Here is an 8,985-nt window from a genome sequence, read left to right as displayed (position 1 = left end):
GAGAGGTTTTAAAAACTCCAGAGTGGGAACTTGGTTTATCTCCTTTATGCCATATGCACAAAAAAACAAAAATAATAATTGTCATGCCTTTCTCCCCCAAATACCAATCTTTTAAACTGTAATAAAGCCTTTTCTGTAATTGGGGAAAAAAAAAAATTTGTTTTGAAGGTAATAGTGGTCTTTGCTTGGGCTGTGAGAGTGTACCTTTGTGATTATTTGTTTAAAAAAAAAAAAAAAGCCTATGTGGCATAGGAAATAATGTTTGCCTGTATACTGTTTAGGAATTTGTGAATGGTCTCTTCATTTATGTATGTTTATCTGCAAGACTGTTTATTCCTTATTTTGTCATATAAGTGTATGTGTGTGTATATAAATGTAGAAAATTGCATGACAAGTTTTCATTTAGGTCAAATCATGTAATGCTTAGAATGCTTAGAATCATTCTACGGAGGGAAAAACAGTTTTAAAAATCTTTTTCACTAAAAAATACATCCAAATTGATTAACTTTATTATGGTTTTTTTCTGTAATTGATAAAAGAGTAATAACAATGATCTGAGTATCATAAAATACTAAGTTATTGTGACTTCATTCTTAGAATTGCTTTCTTATATTAAAGATATTTTGGGGAGAAGATACAAAAGCAAGTCCCCCTAAAATGGGGATTAAAATTAAAGATTAGTTCCTAAGAAAAAATTATCTAAGACCCTTGAAGGAAAAATGACCCACTGTGGCTCTCAAAAGTATTTATGTATCATCTCTAAATCCTCTAAGGGAAGCGCCTTTTCTTAAACCTGGCAGAAGAGCTGAAATCCACTTTGCAATATTATCTTGTGCAAAACAGGGACAGATTTTCTCCCTAGCCCAGTAGGGTTTGACCTCATTGGAATGGTGCTTTGGGTGAGGACCTCTTCCTGGTTACCCTGTTTTCTTGTGAACAGCTAAAAGTTCTGGGAGTCTCTACTGTTAAGCTGCCCTTAAAGGATAAAGAAGGGACCACCTATCTCAGTGGGTCCATATTTATTTTAAAGTTAACTATCTGAAGAAACTAACAGTAGTAGTAGCAGTTTTCTAAGATAAATCTTCATTTGGTACCCATTGTGTGAAATAGCGATCAACATTCTCACACTTGTCTACATCAAATTGCCTTTGTCTAGATGTTTCAACTCCAGTTTATAAAGCTTGCTAGTTTTCAGAGAAGAGTGTGAAATTTTTTTTTCTAAGGCAAATGGGATGGCAGGAACTACAGCATAAGTGATTGTTGTTATTCCTGGGTAGACAAATACAATTTACAGTATTTTAGGGATGTTCCAGGTAGCCTGCTCTATTTCAACTTCCCAGGCATTATTGTCATCTCACATCTTAATTATATATTCCTTGCCATAGGAGAAATGATGCAAATATGTAATTATAGTGTCACCAGATTTTTGTTAAAACCAAAGTAGTAATCAAAAAACCTAACATTGATAAACTTACTCTTCTTTTCCCGTTTTAGAATGATACAGAGATTTCAAATACACTATACACTATCAACTTTAATGCCTAGCTGGATTGTGAGGCAAATTCTAAAAAACTTAACAAATTTTAGGGAATTTTTATTTTTCAAATCATAATTTGAAATGATATGTACCTTTTTGTGATAATTATCAAAGCAATTCAGAAGCCAGTTTTCTACCATTTTAGTTGAAAGACAATAGTAGATACAATTGGAATACCTGTTTTAATTTTAGAGTAAGCATCTACTTCTGCATCATACCCTTTGTAGGTTATGGAACCTATTTAGTTCAGAAATTCTTTGTGGTGTGTGAGATAATGTATGAGAAAAGTGTTGGTAAATGCTGAGGACTATACAAATGATACTTGTTATTTTCATGTGTATTTGTAAGGTCATGCCCATCCGTAAATATAGACACTTTCTTACAGAAAAGCCTTTCTCAGTATAACCTGTATTTTAGTACTTTTGTAAATATTAACTATTTACTTGTATTTTGTTATATGTTTATTTTTAATATTCATGTGTTTATTACAGTAAATTTGAAATGAAATACTATAAAACAGAATTTGTTTAAACATGGACCTTATGCCAATATTTTTAAATTTTTTCTCTACATAATTTAAAACTACGTTAAGTAGGTCACCAAGAACTTAGCTTGAATCCTATGAATTTAAAGTAACAATTTTTAAAGTTACCCAACTGATACTTTAATTTCCTTTCACTTCCTTTACTGATTTTTTTATAATGAGGTTAGCATAGATAAAATAATGAAGAATTTTAGGGTATAATTAGTATATCAAAAGGGATTTATCAACAAAATTGGTATCAGATTATATTCATACTGTCATCACATAGCTGACATTTTCTTTTGGTTTGTGATGCTCATATAAGCCTTTGGGTTAGGTTAGTATGTATGTATATACATGTGTATATATGTAGATAGATAGTATGCTCAGTCTACACACATATATACAAAAATCAAGAATTTTAGCAGTTTTTGGTTTCTGATCAGAGGAACATAAAGTAAAAATTAGTTGATCTTACTAAATTCAATTCCAGAAGTTCTGTTTTGTTTTGTTTTTTAATTTGGGCATCTCTAGCGTACTCTTTTACATACGAAAATATATGATGAATATTAGTATGATGACTCATACAGTCAGAATCTATATAATGCATACAATTTACAAGATCAGGAAACAAATTGGAGGGAGATACAAGTTTGGTAAACATAGCCATCGATACCTCAGTGGGAAAGGAATTCAAAAGTAGGTTTTGTGGATCAAGAGAAATGTACTTGTTTTTTTTTTTTTCATGAACTTTAATCATTTTTCATGTGGTTCCTATATGTGAGTGAGCTATAACGTGATCTAATTTTTACAACAAAAAGACCTTCCTCTTCTGCTCTAATCTTCCCACTGACTTTACTGCACAGGTATGAAATGGTAGCCTATTGGATCTTTAGTAACTTTTTTTTCCCTAGATGACTGAAACATAGGTATTTACTCCATTTAAACCAGGTGTTTAAAAAAATGATGTAAATACTCAGGGTATTAACTTGTCATTTTTGCCTAATTGGAGTGTTTAAAGTGCCATATCTAAGTAACTTTCAGTTCATAATTCTAGAGTAAATTCAGTTTGGTAAAGGGGCTTCACACGTGGTGGTGGTTAAACATTCACTTTTTTATATTTAGATGAAAATGTTTGTGGACTGATACATTTTCTCTTAGTGAATATGAATTGTTTATGTATCTCTACTGTCATACCCTTTTTGAAACTCAGGAAAGACAAAGGTTCAATTCTACTACTTTTGTCAGTATACAAACCAGGTGTGTTATTTTTCCTGTTGTCTGGATATGGCAATAGACTTTTTAAAAAGAAATGCTGTGAGAACCCATACATGAAAAGAGAGGGTTGAATTGTTTGTGCCTTTTGTTTCTTGAGATTTATATGTGGAAAGGACATCATCTACTCCAGACTGTATTTTCAAAGAGAAGAAATTGCTATTTATGTGGTGCCAAGTGATAAAATAATGTCTCTTAAAGGCTTCCTGTGGATTGCCTTTATTTTCCTAAGCTCAAGACACCAGTTAACCTCAACATAATTTTGGCCTTTATTAGAATTTCTGTGCATTATATTGAAAGCTAGGTTTACATCACCTCACCCCATTATTCCTTTTAGTTAAATAAATAAATTGACCATACCAAGAAACCAGAATGGGGCAATTTGGTTGGCCTTTAAGGCAACAGGTTTGACTAGCTAGCTATACTTATTGTCACATCTAATGCTAGGTATCAGAAACCACTTGAGCCGGAAGTGTGAACTGATAATTCCAGAGACATTGTCAACGTACTTCATACTTTTTTAAAAATGTTTTTTATGGATGTTTTACATTTGTGTGATTGCCTTAGATATTAAGTTAGTGCTAAAGATCATTAAAAATTTTTTTAAATAGCAGTAGTTGTAACTTATTTTATATATTGTCCCAAAGAAAAGAATTTGTTTTAGTGTTTTCAAAATAACTGCGTCTGTATTTGCTTATGTGCCTTAAGTTCTCTAGTTCTGTTTCAACTTTTTTTTAAATCTAAAGTTTACCTTAGACAAGTTCCATACTTATTTCCTATAAATTGCTCTTAAAATGTTTAATGAGCATCAGCTATGTGGTTGCTTGGCAGGAAGGAAAATGTTAAGGAAATGGCTCAGTGTTTGGAGTTTTAATATGTTTGGGGAGGTTTTTTGTTTGATGCCAAGCTGCTTTTTAAGATATTAAGAAAAAATCCTTGTAAACATCATCAATATCTACATCCAGTATCAAAAAAGTAAATCTACTTATTTTTGTTCCATTCTTAGGTACTATTTTTTGGTTTTTCCTGTACAGACTCTTTCATTTATCTCTTTTGAAAAAATTCTTAATCTTTCCTACCCCAATACCCACCCCATGGTATCTTTATTTAAATCTTGTTGAAAGTCTCTGGAGCTATCTAAGACAACACAATTATAGAGTTGAACAAAAGTGTAATGTGCTTTACAACTTGTACAGACCTGTGGCAGCCAGATGTCATTTGCTTTCAGATGCTCCAGTCTTCACAGTGAAAAAAAATGCTCCGTGTTTCTTTGTATTCATCAGTTGCGGCACACTAATACTTTCATGTCTCGTCTAAAATATACTTTGTGCATAGTTTTTCTTTAATTTTTAAAAAGTTGTATCTAATAAAACAATGTCTTTTAACCATTATTACTTGACTACAGTTGTATTAAATTTTATTTACCAAAATCTAGTTGTGTCTTAAATATATTCAAGTGGTTGTTTGAAAAAGGAGTGGGGGAAATTACAAGTTAACATATGTATTTATTGGTATGTCCACAAAGTAACTAGAAAGCCAAACAACTGAAAACCTTGGTGTGTGTGAGGAAATGGTGGCTTTTTTTTATGATTTTTAAAAATTTTTAATTACAAAAGTGATCCAACACATTTGCGCTGTAGTGTTCTTTTAATTTGGCTCTCAAAAATACCCCTATAGTAATATCAAGAGTAGAGAACTTAAATTTTATTCCAGGTATTGAAGAGAGGGTACATTGTTCACTAAAGAGGCAATGTCTGACTTTACGTTAGCAAAAGTAAAATCTTGAGAAGATGCATTACAGAAGCACAAGCAGTGCTTAACTTGCTATACTTAGTTTTTAAATTGTGCCACGAAAATAAAAAGGCAAGTTAAGAGTGTGTCTTCCCCGAGTGAGGGCATGGCGACTCACTCCAGTATTCTTGCCTGGAGAATCCCCATGGACAGAGGAGCCTGGTGGGCTACAGTCCATGGGGTTGCAGAGTCGGACACGACTGTGTTGCCAAGCACGGCAAAGAGTGTCTTAAATGATAAATGGCAAAGCTGTTTTCATTTCACTCATTTCCTCTGTACCCACACCTAGAAAGTGGATAGTGCTCTGCCATAAAGCCGTTTAACCTCTCTGAGCCATACTTACCTTGTTCTAGGAAATGCAGTCATAATACTCAATTTACAGGCTTATGGGATAACTGCATGTTGAGTAGTTCTGGCACAGAAGAGAATATAAATGTTGGTTCCTTTTCTGTGCATTTTGTTTTTAGAAAACGCAGTATGCAGTCAGGGAAGGAGTTGAAAAAATTGTTAGCTTGTATTTGGAAAATCATGGACACTGGGTAAAATGTAGAAGCCTCTTGTAATTTAAATTTTCTCTTTAAAAAATAACCTGTGCTCTTAACAGAATGAGAGGGGGAAATGGGCTAAAACTGCCTCTGCCTCTCAGCTATTTATTAACTGTTCAGTCGCTCAGTCATGTCTGACTCTTTGCGGCCCCATGAACCGCAGCACACCAGGCCTCCCTGTCCATCACCAACTCTCGGTGTCCACCCAAACGCATGTCCATTGTGTTGGTGATGCCATCCAACCATCTCATCCTCTGTCATCCCCTTCTCCTTTTGGCCCTCAATCTTGCCCAGAATCAGAGTCTTTTCAAATGAGTCAGCTCCTTGCATCAGGTGGCCAAATAATTGGAGTTCCAGTTTCAACATCAGTCCTTCCAGTGAACACCCAGGACTGATCTCCTTTAGGATGGACTGGTTGGATCTCCTTGCAGTCCAAGGGACTCTCAAGAGTCTTCTCCAACACCACAGTTCACAAGCATCAATTCTGTCCCCAGCTTTCTTTATAGTCCAACTCTCACATCCATACATGACCACTGGAAAAAACAATGCCTTGACTAGACGGACCTTTGTTGGCAATGTCATGTCTGCTTTTTAATATGCTATCTAGGTTGGAGAATCCCAGGGACGGGGGAGGCTGGTGAGCTGCCATCTATGGGGTCGCACAGAGTCGGACACGGTTGAAGTGACTTAGCAGCCCTTCCAAGGAGTAAGTGTATTTTAATTTCACGGCTGCAGTCACCATCTGCAGTGATTTTGGAGCCAAAAAAAAAAAGACACTGTTTCCACTGTTTCCCGGTCTATTTGCCATGAAGTGATGGGACCAGATGCCGTGTAGTTTTCTGAATGTTGAGCTTTAAGCCAACTTTTTCACTCTCCTCTTTCACTTTCATCAAGAGGTTCTTTAGTTCTTCACTTTCTGCCATAAGGATGGTGTCATCTGCATATCTGAGGTTATCGATATTTCTCCCAGTGATCTTGATTCCAGCTTGTGCTTCATCCAGTCCAGCGTTTCTCATGATGTACTCTGCATATAAGTTAAATAAGCAGGGTGACAATATACAGCCTTGTCTATAGGAACTCCTTTTCCTATTTGGAACCAGTCTGTTGTTCCATGTCCAGTTCTAACTGTTGCTTCCTGACCTGCATACAGGTTTCTCAAGAGGCAAGTTAGGTGATCTGGTATTCCCATCTCTTTCAGAATTTTCCACAGTTTATTGTGATCCACACAAAGACTTTGGCATAGTCAATAAAGCAGAAATAAATGTTTTTCTGGTGCTCTCCTGCTTTTTCGATGATCCAGCGGATGTTGGCAATTTGATTTCTGGTTCCTTTGCCTTTTCTAAATCTAGCTTGAACATCTGGAAGCTCACATTTCACATATTGCTGAAGCCTGGCTTGGAGAATTTTGAGCATTACTAGCATGTGAGATGCGTGCAATTGTGCAGTAGTTTGAGCATTCTTTGGCATTGCCTTTCTTTGGGATTGGAATGAAACCTGACCTTTTCCAGTCCTGTGGCCATTGCTTAGTTTTCCAAATTTGCTGGCATATTGAGTGCAGCACTTTCACAGCAGTATCTTTAGGATTTGAAATAGCTCAACTGGAATTCCATCACCTCCACTAGCTTTGTTCATAGTGATGCTTCCTAAGGCCCACTTGACTTCACATTCCAGGATGTCTGGCTCTAGGTGAGTGATCACACCATCATGATTATCTGGGTCGTGAAGTTCTTTTTTGTACAGTTCTGTGTATTCTTGCCACCTCTTCTTAATATCTTCTGCTTCTGTTAGGTCCCTACCATTTCTGTCCTTTATTGAGCCATCTTTGCATGAAATGTTCCCTTGGTACCTCTAATTTTCCTGTTTTCCTCTATTTCTTTGCATTGATCACTGAGGAAGGCTTTCTTATCTCTCCTTGCTATTCTTTGGAACTCTGCATTCAAATGGGTATATCTTTCCTTTGCTTTTTGCTTCTCTTCTTTTCACAGCTATTTGTAAAGCCTCAGGCAGTCATTTTGCTTTTTTGCATTTCTTTTTCTTGGGGATGGTATTGATGTCTCCTGTACAATGTCACAAACCTCTGTCCATTGTTCCTCAGGCACTCTCTATCAGATCTAATCCCTTATATCTATTTCTCACTTCCACTGTATAATCATAAGGGATTTGATTTAGGTCATACCTGAATGGTCTAGTGGTTTTCCCTGCTTTCTTCAATTTAAGTCTGAATTTGGCAATAAGGTGTTTGTGGCACCCCACTCCAGTACTCTTGCCTGGAAAATCCCATGGATGGTGGAGCCTGGTAGGCTGCAGTCCTTGGGGTCGCTAAGAGTCGGACACGACTGAACGACTTCCCTTTCACTTTTCACTTTCATGCATTGGAGAAGGAAATGGCAACGCACTCCAGTGTTCTCGCCTGGAGAATCCCAGGGACGGGGGAGCCTGATGGGCTGTCGTCTATGGGGTCGCACAGAATCAGACACGACTGAAGCAACTTAGCAGATCTGAGCCACAGTCAGCTCCTGGTCTTGTTTTGCTGACTGTGTAGAGCTTCTCCATCTTTGGCTGCAAAGAATATAATAAATCCGATTTCAGTGTTGACCATCTGGTGATGTCCATGTGTAGATTCTTCTCATGTTGGAAGAGGGTGTTTGGTATCAACTGTTAACAGAGACCAAGAAAATAAAAAGGCATGCCTTCCTCCTAATTATGTTGGGGTCTTGTTAATTTTCTGTATGATATTTTGACATCGTTGGGGAACTTTGCTGGCTCGAGAGAGACTGTTCCTCCCAGGACGAGCTTATTCCTAGAGGCAAGTAAGCAGCTTGTTAGTGAACCCAGTTTTCATACATAGACCAACCAATCTCCTATCCAAACCTCCAACTGCCTCCTTTAACTCTCATACATCAAGCCAACATTTCCTGTGCCCTAAATCACCCTGAGTCCAGATACCAGATGACTAAGAACCACCCACTATGTTCCCAAACCAGCTGGAATTATTCAAACTAGCCAATCCTAAACTCTACCCTGCCATGCCTTGACTTTCCCATGGAAGCCCCAGTAAAGACTGATCTCCACTTTCTCCCCATTTCTTTCTGCCTCCTGCCTGACACTGATGCTTCCACTCTGACCCTGTGTGACATACTGTGCCTCTTGTTTCTGGGGGAGCTGGGAATAACATTGAACTTTTCTTTCAATAGCATTGACCACTTCTTGTCACACAGTCACCTTTATAATGACTCACAGATCGTGTTCATTTCTATGGTTTAATAGCATACTCAGTACAGAGGTATTAATACTTAATGTTTTAGTAAATAAAA

Source organism: Capricornis sumatraensis, chromosome 1, assembly GCF_032405125.1.
Source record: "Capricornis sumatraensis isolate serow.1 chromosome 1, serow.2, whole genome shotgun sequence".
In the NCBI taxonomy this organism is placed as follows: domain Eukaryota; kingdom Metazoa; phylum Chordata; class Mammalia; order Artiodactyla; family Bovidae; genus Capricornis; species Capricornis sumatraensis.
This window is presented reverse-complemented; position numbering follows the sequence as displayed.